The sequence below is a fragment of the Sminthopsis crassicaudata genome, chromosome 2 (genome assembly GCF_048593235.1).
Source record: "Sminthopsis crassicaudata isolate SCR6 chromosome 2, ASM4859323v1, whole genome shotgun sequence".
Lineage (NCBI taxonomy): Eukaryota > Metazoa > Chordata > Mammalia > Dasyuromorphia > Dasyuridae > Sminthopsis > Sminthopsis crassicaudata.
The window spans coordinates 545,188,534-545,208,870 of NC_133618.1; positions in this window are offsets into that span (position 1 = coordinate 545,188,534).

Sequence of the window (20,337 nt, forward strand, 5' to 3'; positions counted from 1 at the left end):
CCATAACTTGTTCAGTTATTTCCCAGTAGTCTGGGCACTACTCAGTTTCCAGTTGTTTAAAACTAAAAAAAAAAAAAGTTGCTATAAGTATTTTTGTACATCATTAGAGTTTGTTTTGCTTAGGACTACATTATCCTTTAATGCAATCTCCTTCCTGTTTTCCCACAGACCAGTATAGAGGAGAATGAGGTTCAAGTATTAACTGCTTCCCCCTTACACTTTACTGCTTTTTTATGTAGACTACTATTTGTGTATCCTGATTATATAAGATAATTTTCCTTATCCTTCCTTTTTCTTTTTCACCCCATGCTGCTCCAGAATATTCCTATTCTCTCCCTTTTCAGCCTTTAAATTTCAACATAACAAAATCACTTCTAGACCTTTTGTTTAATTAGAATCTTTCTGTGATCCCTGATTATATGATAGGGTTCTGAGGGAGCATGTGTATCATCTCCTTATATTAGAATTTAAACAGCTTGCTTATATTTATCTTTTGTACATGCATGCTTCTCTTTGATTCATGTGTTTGCACTTCAGAGCTTCTATGGAGCTCTGTTTTTTTGTTTTCGTTTTTGTTTTTTTTAATCGGAAATGCTTAGACATTCTCTATTTCATTAATGATACATGGTTTCCTTGTAGGATTATACTCAATGTTCTTAAACAAGTCATTCTTGATTTGCTTTTTAGAATACTGTATTTCAAGTACTTCATTATTTTTTTTTTTGAGAATTATTTTCTTTTTCCAATTCAGAAATTCTATTTTCTTGAGACTTTTTTATCTTTTCCAATTCAGAAATCCTACTTTCCTGTGTTTTTTTAACCTTTTCTAATTCACTAATTTTGTTTCCCTGCATCTCCTGTGAATTCTTTATTTTTTCCAACTCCAATTTCAGGACGTTGTTATTCTCTATCATAACTTCCCTTTCCTTGCCCCATTTTTCTTCGATCTCCCTCAATTTCTTAAGAGCTTCTTCTAGGAGAGAGTTATGTGATGGGGGGCAGGAATCGTTCCCCTTTAGGTTGTTATCTTCTGAATCTTTGCTGTTAACTTCCTCGGGGTTGGGTACCCGCTCTTTCTCTGTATAGAAGGAATCTATAGTTTTTCTAGCTTTTTTGCTCATACTTAAAAAATGTTTTGGGGTCTGTCCCTGGGGTAGGAAATTATTTACGTCTTTACCAGCTTCCTCCCAGACCGGATGGATGCAGCGGCCCCTGCGCCCGCGCTAAGAGAGAGCTCTGGGAGAGAGTTCCCCACCCTCTCCCTGGAAGTGCCTCAGAGGTGATTAGCACTACTGTGCTTTGAGGGCGTAGAATAGTGAAGACAGCAAGAAGCTCAGCCTATGTGTCCGGGTGGGGAGTGGATGTCTGCAGCAGGTGACGTGAGAAGCCCCTGCGCTCAAACTGGAAGTGTCTGCCAGAAACCAAGGTCCCTAGTTCAAAGGTTCCACTTCTCTGGGACTTCCTGGAGCTGAGTTCCACTCCCTCCAGCTAAGCTAGGCCGTGTATGTTGCCTTGGGCCGTATCCACCCACTTGTCAGTCTCTTAACTATTCTCAGGAGGTAGCTGAGGCCACACCCCCTGGTGCCAAGTCTGCCGAGTCACCCCCAGGGGGGGGGGGGGGAAATCTAATCTGAGTTTTAAAATATTTTGGCTTTCTCTTCTGAACTGCTAAATAATTAGCAGAGAAGAGCTAACAGCCTGTGCCAGATTCCTTTACCTCAGTGGCTTCTCTGATCCCAGAGCCCCTCCCAGCGCAATGGGCGCAGTGTGCCCCTACCCCACCATCTGTGCTGGTCTTTCTTATTCCTCCCCTGAGAACTGACCTTTCCTGTTGAAACTCCAGATTCTCTTCAGCTGGTAAGTCGTGCTTCCAGTCCTTGTGGTATCTATCAGTCCTGAGCTAATTTTGAGACTTAATTTATCTAATTGGTTGTGAGGGAGTGAGGACGTTCACTGAGTAGTGTGTTTCTTCTCCGCCATCTTGGCTCCGCCCCCGCAAAGTGTACTTCATTATTTTAATAAACATTTTAATAAACACAAATAAATCTTGTGTGATCTTGACTGTGACTCATTGGTTCTGGAATTTGTTCTTTCTAAAGCTGTTTGTAATATTTTTCTTTGACCTGAAATATCTGAATTTTGAATATATTACAGTTAGTAAGTTTTAAAAATTATTACTATTATTACTACAATTATTATTATTAACCTCATTCAAGAGGCGATTGGTATATGCTTTATTTCCATTTTGCTGGCTAGTTCTGAGAGATATGGATATTTTCTTTAACAACTTCTTGAAACATAATGCAGCACTAATGCATTATTGGTGGAGTTGTGAACTGATCCAAGCATTCTGGAGAGCAATTAGAGAATAATTCCCAAAGCGATGTAAAACTGTTCATATCCTTTGATCCAGCAGTCCCATAACTAGGTCTGTATCTCAAAAGAGATTATAAAGGAGGGAACAGAACTCAACATGTGCAAAAATGCTCGTAGCAACTCTTTTTGAGCTGGCAAGGATTTGGAAATTGAATAGATGCCCATCAATCAAAGAATGACTGAATAAATTATGGCATATGAGTGTAATGGAATGCTATTGTTCTATAAGAGATGATGAACAGGCTGATTTCAGAAAAGCCTGGATAGACTTAGATAAACTGATACTGAGTGAAATGAGCAAAATCAAGAGATCACTGGACTAAGTAGCATCAAAATTGTATGACAATCCACTATGACAAATTTACATCTTCTCAGCAATACATCAATCCAAGACTATTCCAATAGACTTGGGATGGAAAGTGCCATTTCTCATATTTTTTTCCTCTTTTATTATGATTTTTTCCCAATATGACTGATATGGAAATATGTTTAGAATGATTGTATGTAGATAACTTAAAAAGGAGGGGAAAGAAGGAAGGAAGGAAGGAAGGAGAGAAGGAAGGAAGGAAGGAAGGAAGGAAGGAAGGAAGGAAGGAAGGAAGGAAGGAAGGAAGGAAGGAAGGAAGAAGGAAGGAAGGAAGGAAGGAAGGAAGGAAGGAAGGAAGGAAGGAAGGAAGGAAGGGAAGGAGGAAGGGAGGGAGGGAGGGAGGGAAAAAGGAAGGGAGGGAAGGAGAGAAGGAAGGAAGGAAGGGAGGGAAGGAGAAAAGGAAGGAAGGAAAGAAGGGAGGGAGGGAGGAAGAATATAATGTCCAGGCTCCTTTTTTTATGCTGACTTTCAGGTAGATGAGTAATTTCTTATTTTGTTTACCAGGTAAATTGTTTTGCTTTGAGTTTCCTTATATTTTATTCTAGTTTTCAAGTTTTGATTTTACTATTGTTTCATGGAGTCATTAACTTCTATTTTTTCTCATTCTCATTTTCAAGGGCTTTTAAAAAATTCTTGCTTCATCTCTTGTAATAATTCCTGTTTTCAGGTAATTCTCCTTTTCTGGGATTATATCCACAGTATTCCTGTCACTATAATAGTTTTTTTAAAGGTTAAATTTGGGTAGGATTATTTTTCAAACAGAACTTGGTCTAGTAAATTTTCTAGGTCTCTTTGAAGATATTCTTATGGGGAATATATTCCTGATCTTCTACCATCTTGGTCATATTTTCCAAACTAAAGTCCTTCTGACTCCAGGTTCAACATTCAATCTACAAGGACAAGATAAGAATTAATTTCTATTTTTATGATATTTAAAGCCTCTAGAAGGTTGAAACAAATATGAATAGCTTTTATACATAATATTACATGGCAAACATACTATAAGGTTGAAGAACAATGCTTTGTGTCATCTAAGGGGAAATTCATTATCAACAATAAGGCAATCCAAAACCTCAGAATAATATCATCACATAAGAGAAGGCTAAATAATTCTTGTTTTAGTAGATTTCTTAGGGGAAGTGAGGAAGTAGAAAAATAATGGAAATTCCAGCATATGCAGACCTTTCAAGGTCAGATATATTGATCTTATGGGCTATCGGATATTAGCAAGAAAGGAACTCCAATATGGGATTTCTTTTTCTCTTTCAGGGAAACTATGTTCAGGTGTGAGTTCTCCCAATCTGGGGTTTATTTACATTGATGGTATTCCAAAAACTCTTAGTGGAGTTTTAAGTTATTAAAAGATGTTTAACATATCTTGAATTTACTTACAAATTGTGTGATTCTGGGTAAATTACTTAATCTCTTTTAGACCTATTTTTCTCATCTGCAAAATAGAGACTATAGTGGTATTTATTTAACAGGGTGATCACTTTTAACTTATGCTGACTTCATTGACCTGGATAAAGCACTTAACTTCTCACTGTTCTAGGCATTCTATAAGACTCTAAGCTGCAAATCAAGAACATGCTGACTTGCACTGGTAAAAGGAGTTTCCTCATGAGGTGGTTTCCTATAGCAATGAAAACACAGATCCAGATAGTCTATGGTATTAAATATCTAAAATGTACTGAGTATTATGCTAAATTCTGAGGATATAAAGAAAAATAAAAGATAGTCCCTACTTTCAAGGAACTCATAGTCTAATGAAAGAGATGACATGAGATTATTATAAATACAAACAAAAGGAGAGAATAAATAGAGGGAAAATCAACAGAGAGAAGGCATTGGAATTATGAGGAATTGAGAAAGACTCCTGTAAAAGGTAGGATTTTAGTTGGGACTTGAAGGAAGCCAGGGAAGTTAGGAGCCAGAGATGAAGAAGGAGAGCATTCAAAAAATATGAGAAAGCCACTGAAAATGCCTAGGGTCAGTTCAACCATCAGCAAAGAGATCAGCGCCATTGGATGGAAGAGTATGTGAGCAGGAGGGTGCTGTTGAAAGGCAGGCAGGAAAGGTTATGAAGGGCTTGGAAGGCCAGAAAGAGAATTTTATATTTGATCCTGGAGGTCATGGGTCCCACTGGAATTTATTGAGTAAGAAAATGACCTGATCATGTGCTTCAGAAAAATCACTTTGACACTTGATTGGAAACTTGCCTGGAGGAGAGAGAGTTTTGTGGCAGGAAGACCAGCTAGTAGACTATTGAAGTAGTCCATGGTTGGGGCCTGATGAGGTGCTAGTGCACCAGGGTGCTGGAAGTGGCAGAACAATGAAGGGGGTATGTGTGAGAAAAATTTTACAGGTAAAACCAATAAGCCTTGGGAACAGACTAAACATGAAGGTCAGGGCGAGGAAGTAAGCAGTCAAAGATGACATTTAGGTTTGAGTCTGAGTGACTGAGAAGGTGGTGATTTTCTGGACAATGAGAAGACATAATGGAAGGAAAGAAAGTTTTGGGGGTGGTATATTTGTTAGTTTAAGATGTCTGTGAGACATACAGTTTGAGATGTCCAATTGGCAGCTGGAGATAAGTGATAGGAGGTTAATAGAGAATTTGGGGCTGGCTGAGCATATCATCATAGCAATGATAATTGAATCCATGGTAGCTGAAGAGACCAAAATGACCTAGTATAGAGGGAGAAAATGCCCCCAAAAAGAATTCTGGTCCCTCTCTTTAACCTAGTGAAGGCCAGATGATCTGGAAGCACAAAGACAAAATAAAAAACAAAATAAAATTGTCCTGAGATTAAAGAGCTTATACTCTAATTATGGGAGGGGCTTCAACATGTAAACAGATAATTATAATTTGAAAAGGGAGAGAGCACTAACAGCTGGGGAAAACAGAAAAGGCTTCTCCCAAGGAAGAACTGTATGTATGAAGTAAGTCTTAAAGACAGAGATTCTGAGAGCTGTAGATGAAAAAGCACTATTGCTTATCTTGGGGATGAGGAGTATCTCTGGAGCCAAGTCTGACATGTCTGTTACTTTGTGGGCTCTCAGTTTGGACTTTTAAAGAAGCATGGCCCTTCTGCATCATGCTAGTGGCCGAGCACTCAGACAGTTAATGAAAATGTTTCCAACTGTAAATGAATATATTGCTTCTGAAAGCTCTGGCTTTTGCAAAGTAGCCAAGGAGGTGCCAAGAAATGTAGCTAGCTTCACTGCTATTGTTAGTGTGAACCTCACTTCTCAGGTACTGCAGGGCTGGCAGTACTGTTATAATATTTAGTGTGATATTACCAACTATTATCACCACCTTACTCCTTCCCCTCAATGTTAGCTGTAAGAAATGGGAAAGGTGCTATATGGTTCATATTACTGGGCTATATCTGAAGGTCTGAAGAAGATAAGAGAAATGTATTTCTTTTCATAATAGTTTTTTAGTTTGTATTTTTTTGTTAACCAAATCCATATGTAAAAATGAAGGGGAAGCAGGGTTTTTTATGAATTGTAGGACACTATGGTCCTGCAATTAATGATAAAAAGATGTGCATAATTAGTACTATAAAGAAGACTTAACATGGTTTGGGTCCCATTGTGTTGGTTGTTTGTAAGTTTGATACTTAAGAGTTGTTTTGTTTTTGTTTTTTTTTTTGTTTTTTTCACCGCAAAATAACTAAGCCTCTAAGGGTATAGTGCTTAAAGCATAACAGAATATGATCTGTCTTTGGAGACTTGATTTTCCTGAGATGAAAAGCAATAAGCTTAAAAACACAACCTTTCTTATAAAAACTGAAAAAAAATCAAAACCATTAAACTTGAATATTAAATAGAAAAAATTATATACATATATATACATATATATATATATTATATATTATATATATATACATACATATATATATTTATATATATTATATATATATAATATATATATATATAATATATATATATATATATGTATGTATATATATATATATATATATATATATATATAAAACAGACACTTGGATATAGTCATTGTTTTTGTCAGGAATCTTTAACTATTATTAATCATTTTAAAAATCTATATCTGGTGCTCAGACCTTAACATATACTTCATATACTTCTAATTCTTCTCCAATGTTTTCCTGGAGTGAGATTCTGCCTGAGATGATTCTGTACTTCAGGCCAGCTTAGCATCAAAATCTCAATTTGCAATCTTTTGACTACACAAAGCTTTGTTTTTGTTTTTGTTTTTGTTTTTGTTTTTAAGGCACACCCAAACAAACCAAGATTATACTTTGAATGAGGAATAGAGAGTTTTATATTGGAAAACTGTACTCTCCAGTTGCTGATACTCCCTGAAGTTACTTTGTACAGGACTAGGAGAATAGTTAAGGGGACTATTCCAATACGGAAACCTCCTTTAATCAATACAGGCAGAAACTTCTCTACAAATTATAGTTTAAGAGAAATACCTAAACACTGATGTTAAATGACATTTAATTGGGTGACAAATTTGAACCCAGGCCTTCCTGGCTCTGAGGCAAGCTTCCTATTCATTAGGATATCCTGGCCCTCATTTTAATGATATTCAGTTGTTTCAGTAGTGACTAACTCTTTGTGACTCCATTTGAGGCTTTCTTGGCAAAAAAGTATTGGACTGGTTTACCGTTTCCTTCTCCAGCTCATTTTATAGATGAAGAACTAAGGCAAATATGGTTAAGTGACTTGCCCAGGGTCATAGAGCTAGTAAAGGTCTGAGGACAGATTTGTGTTCAGGAAGATGAGTCTTCCTGATTCCATGCTCTGCATTCTGTCTACTATACCACCAGCTGCCCTGGTTCTCATTTGATTTGTATATAGTTTATATGTATTTATATTAATACATATTTCCCCCCAAAAGAATATAAGCTCCATAAAGTAAGGTACTCATTTTTTTTCTCTATATCCCCAGTATCTAGAACAGTCGTTTATGTTTAATCCATGCTTGTTGAATATCTGTGCCATATTTCTTGCAGTGCTCTATATGTGAAAGAAGTAGTATAGGAAATTTCATTGAGGAAATGTATGATCATAAATGGACCTGGGATATAAAAAGATGGACAGATGGATGTGCTGAACAGGTACTCATTATAGGAGGAAGGCCTCCAGTCCACTAAATAGATGCTCTGTTGAGGATATGAACAAGAGGTCAAGTAAGAATGCAGGATAAAAAAGCATAGATGACTTGGAATCTGTACCCAATACCCACATTGATGAAATCAGTTCGTCACTAAGATACTAAAGCATAAAAAAAAGGTACCTTCCTCTTCCCCACTCCCTCTTTCTCCCACCTCCCATCAATGCTGTTTTAGAAAACAGTCTTCAGCAAACATTTCTCTCAGCAGCACCACAGGTCCCCTAAAGCGTTTCCAGAGTTAGCAATTACAAATCTAAACTTATACCAGAACATAATTATTTAAAACATTTAAACAGAAACAACAGGGTTTTTGAAAAGAGATGAAAGTGGTTTCCTCACAGCTTGATAATGGATGTGGGGAGCTTGTTGAAAGAGCTGGAAATTTAAAACTAAAAGACACTGTGTGGTCTCTGGGTAGGACTCCAGATCTAGTGGGATGCTGCTTTATCACTCTTTTGATGCTAAACAACCACTCTGGGGCTGAGTTTGACTGTTGTCACCTTTTTGGCTTCCTCTTTTTAGCCCAAATATTGGTTGCTATTACCACAGCTGAATAATCCAAAGGTTTTTAGGCCCCACCCCCACAGAGGTCAAGAAATCTAGACAGCAAGGCAATCAATGCAATGATCAACCACCATTCCAGAAGACTCTTGTTTCAATACTTTCCTGACATAGAGGTCATAGATTCAGAATGCAGATTAAAATACACCCCTCACCCCAGATTTAGCCAGCACATGGCTTTATTTTGTTTGTAAACAAGACTTTTGAATTTTTTTCTTTCTCTCTCAGTGGTGAAGGAGAAGAGTCAGAAAGAAGGGAGGAAAAGAACTTTTATTGATTAAAAATAAAATTCACTTTAAAGTTAAAAATATAAGAACAGAAAGGCAAGAAATCTGATATGAATGGGAAGAGGAAAGGAGGGACACATTCACACCAAGGAGAATAAAAACAATAATAAGAGTCTATATAGTGTTTTAAGTTTTAGGTGCTTAGAAATATTACCTCATTTAATCCTTATGATAGCTCTGGGAAGTGGATATTATAATTATTTCCATTTTATCATGAGGAAATTAAGTGGCTTGTCCAGGTCATAGATCCAAGAAATATCTGAGGCTACATTTGAACACAGATCATTCTTCTCCAGGTCCAGGAATCTATCTGCTATTCTACAAAATGCTATTTCTCTATTTGAGTTGAATTTATTTTATTGTGGCAAGCTTTCTGTCCTTGGCAGCATCAACGCAAATAGGCACTTAAATAGATAGAACCCCATGGAAAGCAACCAATATCCAAACACTGGCACAGATCCTGGAGGTATAGTAATGGTCTCAAATGACAGACCTTTGAAAGCTTAACCTTCAGCATAAATCAAAGTACAAACATGGGTCACCTATCAGTGATGGATGATAATGATAAATGAGACACCTGTTTTTCCCATGGTGCCTAAAACAAGAGTCACCCAATAAAAATCATAATATCTAACATTGATGAAACACTTTAATGTTATCAAAGCACCTTAAATAGGTTAATTCATTTGATCCCCATAACAAGTCTGGGGAGTATTTTATAGATTTTTTTTCTGATAAGGAAACTGAGGCAGAAAAAGTTTAAATGACACAGCTAGGAAGTCTCAGAAGGAGAATGTAAACACAAATCTTCCTGATTTTGTGTTCTGAGTTCTTTCTACTGTACCACCATAATATGTGATAAATATTTTATTCATTGTGGGGACACTGAAAGATTAAATGATTAGCTCCTGGTCACAGATTTTATATATATATATAGATGTTGAGGGACATTAAAATATGATTAAACCAGTTCTCTACCATCAATATGTTAACAATATTTTTAGAATTTACTAAAAAATGTGTAATTATTATCAATATTGATACAAAAATATAGAATGTTAATCATTTTTATGTTGTGGGGCCCCTAACCCATAGATCTGAAGTTAAAAGAGATCTCAGAGGCCATCTAATTCAGCTACCTCATTTTAGAGATAAGGAAATTGAGGGCCAATAAACCCAAGTCCTTTGAATCCAGAGTCAGTATTCTTTTACCATACCATGTTGAGCAGAATGAAATTTCTGGATATGATAACATTCCTTCTGATATAATTGCCACAATAGCCCCTTGAAAGGAGTATTTCTGGAAATACTTATATGAACTGATGCAAGGTGAAGTGGACAGAATCAGGAGAATATTGTGCACAGAAACAGCAACATTTTGCAGTGATCAACTTTGATAGACTCCTCAGCAATGGAATGATAAAAGACAATTCTAAAGACATATGAAGGAAAATGATATTCATATCCAGAAAAAGAACTATGAAGTCTGAATGCAGATCTAAGCCCACTAGTTTCATTTTTTTTCTTTCTTGTGGTTTTCCCTTTATGTTTTTTACAATATGAGTAATGTGGAAATATGTTTAATATGATAGTATATATATATATATATATATATATATATATATATATATATATATATATATATATATATATATATACACATACAACCTATATCAGATTGCTTATTATCTTGGGGAAAGGGGAGTTTAGGAAAAAACATGGAACTCAAAACCTTTAAAACTATCTTTATATGGAATTAGAAAAAATGAAATGCTATTAATTTTAAAAAATCATGATTTTCTGCTTAGCTTTTCTTATATAAATCCTGACAAGAGAGAAAAAAGCAAAATATAGTATCCTGAAATGAAATCTGAATGCATGAAAGTCATCTAAAGGATTCACCTGGACTGGACTGCCCATTATCTTTTCAGGGCTTCTTTGTAGGACTGCTGCATACTTTTCATTTGTGTTTGGTTTCCTGTAAAAAAAATCAGCTTCTGAAAGGTCATTTAAGATATTTGGCAGGACTGGCCCCCTCTAGGGCATTCCCCCTTCAGTCTTCAACAATCTGGTTTCAGCCTTTGATTGGCTGACATTTTAAACTTGGAGTAAGACAGGAAGTGCAGGCACATTTGTGTTGGGTGAAACTTGCTTCATTAGTGAAAACTTTGCAGGGAACTGGAAAGTGTCCTGAAAGCCTCCAAGGAAACCTCATTGTTTAGTGAACTTCAGAAAGAAAATGCCTTGGGAGACCCAGAGGTGGTAGTTTGACTAAATAGACGGCCTGAGAAGTCTAGGTGGTTGGCTCATTGCAGTGGCCATGACCTGGAGAAATAACTCTTTGGCCTTTTCCTTCAATTGTAAAACATGAACACTACTGGCTGGGACTGTGCCTGTTTTTGAAACTAGTGGAGAGATGAAATTTCTTATTTTTTTATGTGTCAGTCTGTAATAGGTTTTGTTTTCTTGGTTTCTAGATGAATGGAAAGAGAATTAAGAACTTAAAATAAACTGAATTTTTTAAAAGTACTTTGGCCACTATTGGCAATATAATTAATTCCTTGCCAGCATTTAGCCAATAAACCAAATACATAGAGCTTAAGAATTCAATTCAAATTTTTTCTTGCTGTATGAAATAGCAAAACCACACAATACAATAGAATGTAGGAAGGAAAAAAAAGTAGAGTTGAAGATGAAAATCTGACCAAAATAAAAAAGGTAGCAAATAAAGCATTTCACAATATTATGATGGAATCTAAAAGAGATAGAACAAAACTCCATTTACTTGGGAATATGGAGAGTGTTGTCTTTGTGTTGTCCATGGATGAGACTTCATTCATATGTTATTGCTTTTCCTAGTTTGGGTTTCTTTCCTTATTCTTTCTCTGTCCTATTTATTTTTTCTGTGACATAAAAGAGAATTATCCATTCATATTTGTTGCCTTTAAATGGTATGTTTTGTAGTCAAAATCCTTTTCCCCAAGATCATTCTAGAACACTGGAATTTTCCAAGTATAGTCATGCAATACAGCACAACACAACACAATCAGTGCAGATTTCTTGAGTATCTACTGTGCTTTGTTAATCACAAGGGATGCAAATTAGAAAAAAAGGAAAGAAAGAAAGAAAGAAAGAAAGAAAGAAAGAAAGAAAGAAAGAAAGAAAGAAAGAAAGAAAGAAAGAAAGAAAGAAAGAAAGAAAGAAAGAAAGAAAGAAAGAAAGAAAGAAAGAAAGAAAGAAAGAAAGAAAGAAAGAAAGAAAGAAAGAAAGAAAGAAAGAAAGAAAGAAAGAAAGAAAGAAAGAAAGAAAGAAAGAAAGAAAGAAAGAAAGAAAGATATTCCTGGTCCTCAAGGAGATTGAGAATGAAAGAAGATAATACACAATTTGATGAGAGAAGATAATACACAAAAGGAAGCAAAAAGGAAGGGGCACCAAAATGTACTTGTCCTAAATGGAATGATAATAATGAAATATGAACTAAGCAAAGAAGCTAATAGTAAAGGAAAAGTTGGATGCGAATTCTGAGCTATCTATAAAGGGAGCTTTGAAAAGAGTTTTTGGTCTTCCCTCTAACTCACTAATCAGAGAGATAGAGGCAATTGAAGGTACTGATGAGGTAGGTATGAGTACCAGAACTGAAGCAATCTCCATGATGATGACTTTTACTGATGATGTGCTTACATAAGAAGATAAGGATGATAATTGCAGAGTTAAAACCAAGCAGAGCAGGTAGTAGAAAATGAATGTTTCATTACTTAAATACTTCTATGGATCTGTGATCTTTCTGATGCACATTCCCTCAAATAGTTCAGGTTGTAACCCAGGCATGATTATTATTCTGAGCATCTTTTGTTCATGTGCTCCCACAAACCTACAGAAATCCATTCAAATTGCTGGAGGGGTCTTCCTTAGCAATATGCATATAATCATGGGTCATACAGGTTACCTGGCAATTATTCCTGCTTCTGGGTACATGACTGGACCACATCATTTTCCAATTATACATAAAATCAAAGATCTAGAGCTGAAAGAAAGCTTAAGAGCCATTGAATACAATCCCTCCATTTTCCAAGTGAATAAATGGAGAATGAAAAGTTAAATAGCTTGACCATCATTTCAACAACATTATTTACACCTCTTGCAGATGATTTTTGACAGTCCTTGTCATGTCCTTTTCCGTGGCCCTTTCAGTGACACCTAACTTTGATTTACTTTAGAGTATAATATCCCATGACTCACAACCATACAGCATCATTGAAAGAAAACTCATTGTAAAAGATTTTGTTTAAGGAAGAAGCATGGGCTCATTGAAAACACTGTGCAATTTTCCAGTCTGTTCAGCCTACTCTTCTTATTATTCAAGTCTGGATCCATTTAATTGAAGTATTTGTCCAAGCTACACATATTGTGAGTTGTGTGTCCAATTTCATAGAATATTCTGAACAAGAGACATTCTTCATCACATGTTTTTATTTCTGTCTTTGACTTCCTTGTAATATATGCACGATGATAAGATTATGAGGTTAAAGGGAATGGAGAGTTCTTCAAAAAGTTCAATTTGTTTTTAGAAAAAGGCATGACAGGCATACTGATTTTGTGAATTACGCTATCATTTTGGATTTCAATTTGAAATGATGCAGGAAAAGTATTAAACTACTCACAATCTTTGGCATTGCAATCCTATTTCATTGTAAGTCTGCAGTGTGTTTAAGACACACATATTGTGAATTGTTTGTCCATTTCCTTGTATTAGTATACCCAGTGTTTTTTGAAATGTCTGGTGTATGATAAGTGGTTAATAAATACTTGTTCTTTTTCTTTCTTCTCTTACTCCTAACTACTTTTAACTAGTACCAAATACTTTTGATGACTATTACCTTATAGTTTGAGGTTTGGTATTGCTATGCCTAAAATTGTTTTTCTCATTGTTTTCTTTTGAGATTCTAAGCTATCTTTTCCCCTTGCAAATGAATTATATTCCCTTACTGGGTTCTAAAAAATATCCCATTGATAATTTGATTGATTTAACAGTAGATACAAAAATTAATTTAGGTAAAATTATCATTTCTATTGGATTGGCACAGTCCAACCATGAGCAATTCTTGATTTTATATTTAAAACTTTAGTTCACATTCCAACATGCCAATGCTTTTAAAGTGTTTAGTATAAATAATTGCTAAATTTTGTCATGTGCTTTTTTTTTCTGAGTCTGTTGAAAAAAATAATTTTATTTTTGTTTTTATGTTTAATTATTATAATTGGTTTCCCAATACTGCATTACTCTTACGTTGTTGCAAATTGGCCATAATGAATAATTTTCTGTTGTAAGTATTTTTACCTTAATATTCCTTAGTGATATTGATGTATACTTCTCTGCTTAATTTCATCCTTGTGTAGTTTATGGAAACCATATTTGTCTCATAAAATGTTTGGAAGAGTGCCATCTGTCTCTATTTTTGAGGATAGCTTTGTAGTGTAGATATTAATTGCTCATTAAATGTTTGATATAATTCACTTGTAAATCCATCTGTCCTGGGATTTTTTCCCCTTTGGCAATTCTTTTATGGCTTGCTCAATTTCTTTTTTTCTAGATTGGGTTTTTAGGGTCCTATTTATTGTTTTTTTTATTTGGATGCTTTATATTTATTATATTACTATTATATTATTAAATATTTATCAATTTCCTTTGGTTTCTCTATTTTACTCATGTACAATTACATACATTTGTTTCTGATGCTTAAATATATAAACTTGGAATTGCTTCAATTTATATGCTATATTTCTTCACTTTTACTCTTCTAATTTAATATTGATTTTTTTTGCTTTATGTAAAGAGTTGATGGTATAACTAGATACAGATTATTGTCTTTCATATCCATAGTTATTCCATATCTAATGAAATAAAATAAATTTAATTTTTTTGTAAAATTATTTGATGCTTTCCAAACATAGTGCCTCTTAATATTTTTCAAAGAACAGAGTCCATTATATGTAGGGAGAGCTTTTTTCCCTCTCGTTTTTTATTCCTGAGCCATTTTTCCATCATGTTTTTCATGTCTTCTCTTATGCCAATGTTTGCAATAAAGGCAGGGGATATTAATGTATATATTGATTTAATTTGGAGTGTCTTTATCAGTTTCTCTGTGGAATTTTTCCACCTCCTTATTTTCTATAACAGATGTTGATACATAAACTGCAATTATCTTCAATCTGTTTTTATTTTTTTTAACTTATCCCTTTTTTGTAAATGCATATCATGAACACTTAAAATTGAAATGATCAAATTTTTCCTGAAATGATGATTCCTGTTGCCTTTGGAAGTAAAATAAAATCAAGTCCATTAATTCTTGCACTTGCATATTTTAGGATGAAATAAGCAAAATTTTTGAAACATGTTTTTCAATATACTGATATAATTCCTGCCCTCAAGGAGCTTGTACCCTAAGAACAACAACAATAAAAGATGCACATTTTAAAACTGCTGCCAGAGTTCAGTTAAAATCCAGCACCTGAAAAGAGAGCATTTAAAAGTGCTATAGATGGTAGCAGAAGACTTGGGTTTAAAATCCTAGCTTTCACTTGCTACAAATGTAATCTGATCAAGGCTGTTTCTTTAAGTGTTAAATAAAGGGATTGAATTAGATGACATCTAACGTCCTTTGCAACTCTAAATCTATGATGGCATATTTTGGTAAAGACAGTCATTTCTCAAGACTAGTACAAAGCCCTTCAGTGGGGAATAAAAAGTTCTTTCAGGAAAAGCCTAATAATTCTGCTTGCCAAGAACAGCTAACTAGTTTCTACCTGAATATGCATATCTCAAACAATAGAACATGAAGATATTATGCAGAGAACAATATGCCTCTAACCATTGTTTGTTCCAGTTCATTAGAAGCATCACATTAGCACAAGGCACCATTTGGGTTGAGTGTATGTGAACTGCATGAATACATTTTTTCTTTCTTGCCTATTGTAAATGTCTTTTTCATGAACTATCAAATCTACAAACAGATTACACAGGTGTAATATTTACGTTTTGATGATCTAGAACTTTTATTTTTTTCTCCTCTTCAAGTATGTATTTTCCTTCTTTCTTAATATATTAGTTTTATCCTCATAAATGGAATATATAAAAAGTGAAGCATTTTTTAAAAAGTAAAGCTATAGGGGAGAGATAGATTATGCTTTCACTTCCCACCACCAAAAGAATCTAGGGTAAGGTGCCTTTTTATGTATTTTGTGACAGGTTATCTCTGGATAAGAAAGGAAGGATGAAAACAAACATTCAATTGATGCTTCCTGTGTGGCAGGCTAAGTGCTTTCCAAATATTATCTTATTTAATCCATTATGAAATAACTTTTCCAAGATCATATAGTAAGTTCATAAATGAATTGATAATAGAATTCTGATCTTCTGACTTCCCTTAAATCCTTCAGGGAATATTATCCTTCAGTTTACTAAGTAGACAACACTATGTCCTTAACTTGATTATTCAGTTAGGCAGGTACACTGGGTAAAACTCTGGGTCTAGAGTTAATGTGAATTCAAATTCAATTTTAATACTAATTAGCCATGTAATTCAGGGCAAATAACTTAATCTATGTTTGCCTCAGTTTCTTCAAATGTAAAATGAGGACCATACTAGCATATACCTTCCAAAGTAGTTATGAGGATTAAATGAGATAATATTTGTATATTCCATATTCAACAAAAAAATTGAAAAACTTTTTAAATATATCTGGCAGAAATTAAGTTTGGACCGGTATTTTTTTGCTGAGGCAATTGGGGTTAAGTGACTTGACCAGGATTACCCAGCTAGGAAGTGTTAAGTTTCTGAGGCCAAAAGTGAACTCAAATCCTCCTGACTTCAGGCCTAGGCGGTCCTCTATCCACTGCACCATCTAGCTGCCCACTTGACTAACATTTTTTAAAACCACAATAAAAGCCAGATTAATACATCACCTAAACATAAAGTAGCATGATATAAAAGTATATATTGCATCATATCATATTACAAAGGTTTTATATAAAATAAGATGAGAAAAAAAGAAGATAGGTTTTATACTTATATCTGGAGAATTCTTAAGTAAACAAGGGATAGAAGTCACCAAAAAGTGCTCAATTTTAGTTTTGTAATATTGAAAAAAAAATTTTCAAAAACACTGGAATTAATAGAATTAATAGAAAAGTAGTTTATTAGGAAAATATTTTCAGTAAATTTCTTTTATTTTTAAAAAACTTCTATAAGATACATAGAAAATTCATACAAATATATAACAAGAGCTATTTCCCAATAGAAAAGTAGTCAAAATTTATGTCTTCAAATGAAAAAATTCAAGTTACTCATAACCATTTGAAAGAATTTTTCAAATTCAGATGATCATTCCTGGCCATCTCCAAGTCTTTACTTTCTAGTTATAGCTCATCTTCTTCTATTAAAACATAAATGCCTGTAGAGTAAGAACTATATTAATTGTTTCTTTTTATAACCCTGGCCCTTAGAAAGCACTTAAAATAAATGCCTTTTACATACTTATTCATCCAAATCAATATTAATAAGGGTAATTCATATTCAAACAACTCTGAGATTCTCACTCACACTTTTTAGAGTAGCTATCAAAAGGTAGAAAAGGATAGTCATTGGAGACAGTTTAATTGTACATATCCTTTGATACAGCAATACCTTTACTTGGTATATATGTCCAAGGAGTTAAAAAAGAAAAAGTTTAACAACACTTTTTATTGTAACAAAGAAAAGGAAGTCAATGTGGAATGTCACCAGACAATGAGGAATAATTGAACTAATTTTAGTGGTAAGGATCTAAAGGAATATTGCATAATAAAATTATGAATTTGAAAAACTCAAAAAAAATTAAATGCATAAATTAAATGATTGTTGAATGAAATCAGCATAATGAGAAGAATAATTTACAATAATAATCATATATCACAATCATATAAAAACAACTTGGAAAAATTTCAGAATTCTCATCAATGAAGTGACTAACCATGATTTCAGAAGGTTGATTATGAAGTATGCTTCTCTACTTTTGGACTAATAATGAAGAATGAGACATTTTGAAGATGTGATCAATATTTTGATTTGTTTTAGTTTACTATACTTGTCTATTTTGGAGGTGGCAAGGGGGAAGATAAGTTAATGAGTTCTAAAAGTAATATAAAAATGAAAGAAAAGAATATCAATAAAACATTTTACATTTAAAAATAAACAGAAAACCAAAAATAAATACAAAAGATAGAAATAAGCAGGATAAATTTGTTTATATTTTGTTAAATTTAATGTACTTTTAAAGTTGGAGGTTGAACCAATGATTTAAAAGCCCCTGTCAATCTAATATGCTATGATTCTAGGTTAGTTTTCTTAAACTTATGTCTACTCAGTGACAAGTCACAGGCTACAAGCTTCTTTCTACTCTGGTCCCAGGTCAAAAGAATGTGGGACATGAATTAATTAGATAAAGAAAAAAAATTAATACTCTTTAAGAGAGACTCAGCGACCTATAGGCCATTATTCTATCCACTAACTTGGGTAAAGGACTGAAGAGATCCCCATCTCTAAACCAAAGGAAATCTAATAATCCTTCATGACTAAGGGACTTTTCATTACCATGGGGACAGAATTTTTCAGGAAAATCTGGATTATATCTAAGTAAAAGGTGCTATTTTACCAAGATTACTTTATAAATTACATTACACATTTTTATTCATATAATGGTTCTTAGGGTCACATTCTTCCTTGGCGGCCAATGGATAAAGTGTTTTCTTATATTATTCTTCATGATATGCAAATGTCCCTGCTATTATTTTTGTCATAAATTAATTTATATTCAATAATAAGAAATAGACATCTTATTAAATGCATTGTGGTTTCATCAAAAATATTGTATCAGTCTTGCTAGTTCATTTTGGAAAGATAATTTATTTGCATATATTTATTTATCTATTTATTGCAATGGTAAGTGGGACAGGGAGTGACCTGTAAGATGATTGACTAAAGTGCTAAATTGGGAAGTTTTCCTAACATTTTTTTGTCCTCTGTTTTAAAATGGCAAAATTCAGCTACGGTTCTATGACCTTCATATGACTACAATCAACACTTGTGATCCCAGGTCCATCTGCCCCCCAGCAGGCAAAATAAAATGGGGCAGGGAGCAAAGAGCCTCTTGTCTTAGAAACTGGCTTTTAGGAAGTCTGAGAGTAGGTATCTTCATTGATTCTCTGAATCTCATGGACTTTGAAACCTCCTTATCCATATAGACTTGTGGTATTTGCTAGGTGCTTTTATCTCATCTGGATTATTGGTTCCTCAGATTTGAAAATCTTCTTGATCATATGTATTGTTTCCCTTTAGCAATAACCTTTTCTTCTATGTGTTTAAAATTAAACAATATAATGCAAAGAATAGAATCTGCTATGGGGATAAAGACTGGATCTACAATTTCATTGGCATAAAAATCAGCTAGATAAGAAAACTATACAAGTAGGTCAGTATGAATTCTGTGAGTCACCTACAGGAGAGGTATCAAATATGAGAAATGGGACTTATGGCCTCTAGCACTACTGCTTGTACCAGATAAAATAGAATTAAGAAATATTCAAATACAATTTGTAGTATTATTATGATATTTATGTCTGATTCTTTATGATCCTATTTGGAGCTGTCCTAGAAAATATATTGGAGGAATTTGCCATTTCCTTCTCCAGTTCTTTTTATATGAAGAAATAGGCAAATAGGGTTAAGTGACTTGTCCAGGGTCACACAGCTAATACAGGCCTAAAATCAGATTTAAAGTCAGGTTTTCCTGCCTCCAGGCCTGCATTCTGTACCCTGTACTATCTAGCCGCCCCAAAATCACAATAAAACATAGAAAATATATGGTGTTCTAAGTCAATATATAGTTCACAAGGATGCTTGTATAGAGTTTAGTACAATTCTCACCTATTTCTAGTTGAGTTTGACACCAATGGCCAAGAGCACTGAAAGAGTAAATGAATTTAGGATCACACAGCCAGTGTGTGTCATAGACCAGGCTTAAACATAGCTGCTCTTGGCACCATGGCTAGCTCCCTGTCCACTAAATACACTGCTTCTCAGCATCTGACATAAGATAAGAATGAAAAACATTGCCTAACTTTATTTTTATTTTTTATGCAATCTTTTTGTTGGTATCATGTGGTGATTCTAAATTCAACACAGTAGATTTTAGAGATGAGGACTGTATTTGTTTAGTTCAAGAACTTGAAAATATAAATTCCAAGTGCCTGTGTTTAAGAGGAGTGGCCAAGAACACCCAGCTTCAGATTATACCTCTGACACATACTGGTCTAGATGTTGGGCAAGTGGATTAACCATTTATTTAACTCTGTAAAACTATATTGTGGAATCATGTGTATCTGCATTAGTAGAGAGAATTTTCCTTTTCTGGAAGTTCCCTATGTCAGTGAACTCACATGTACAATCCCTATCCGTGTGTGTGTTAAGATATTGTCATTTTCTCATAAGCTTTGGGATGTGGACTCAATAGGTGACTTCCACATGGAGAAAAATAAAAGTTGA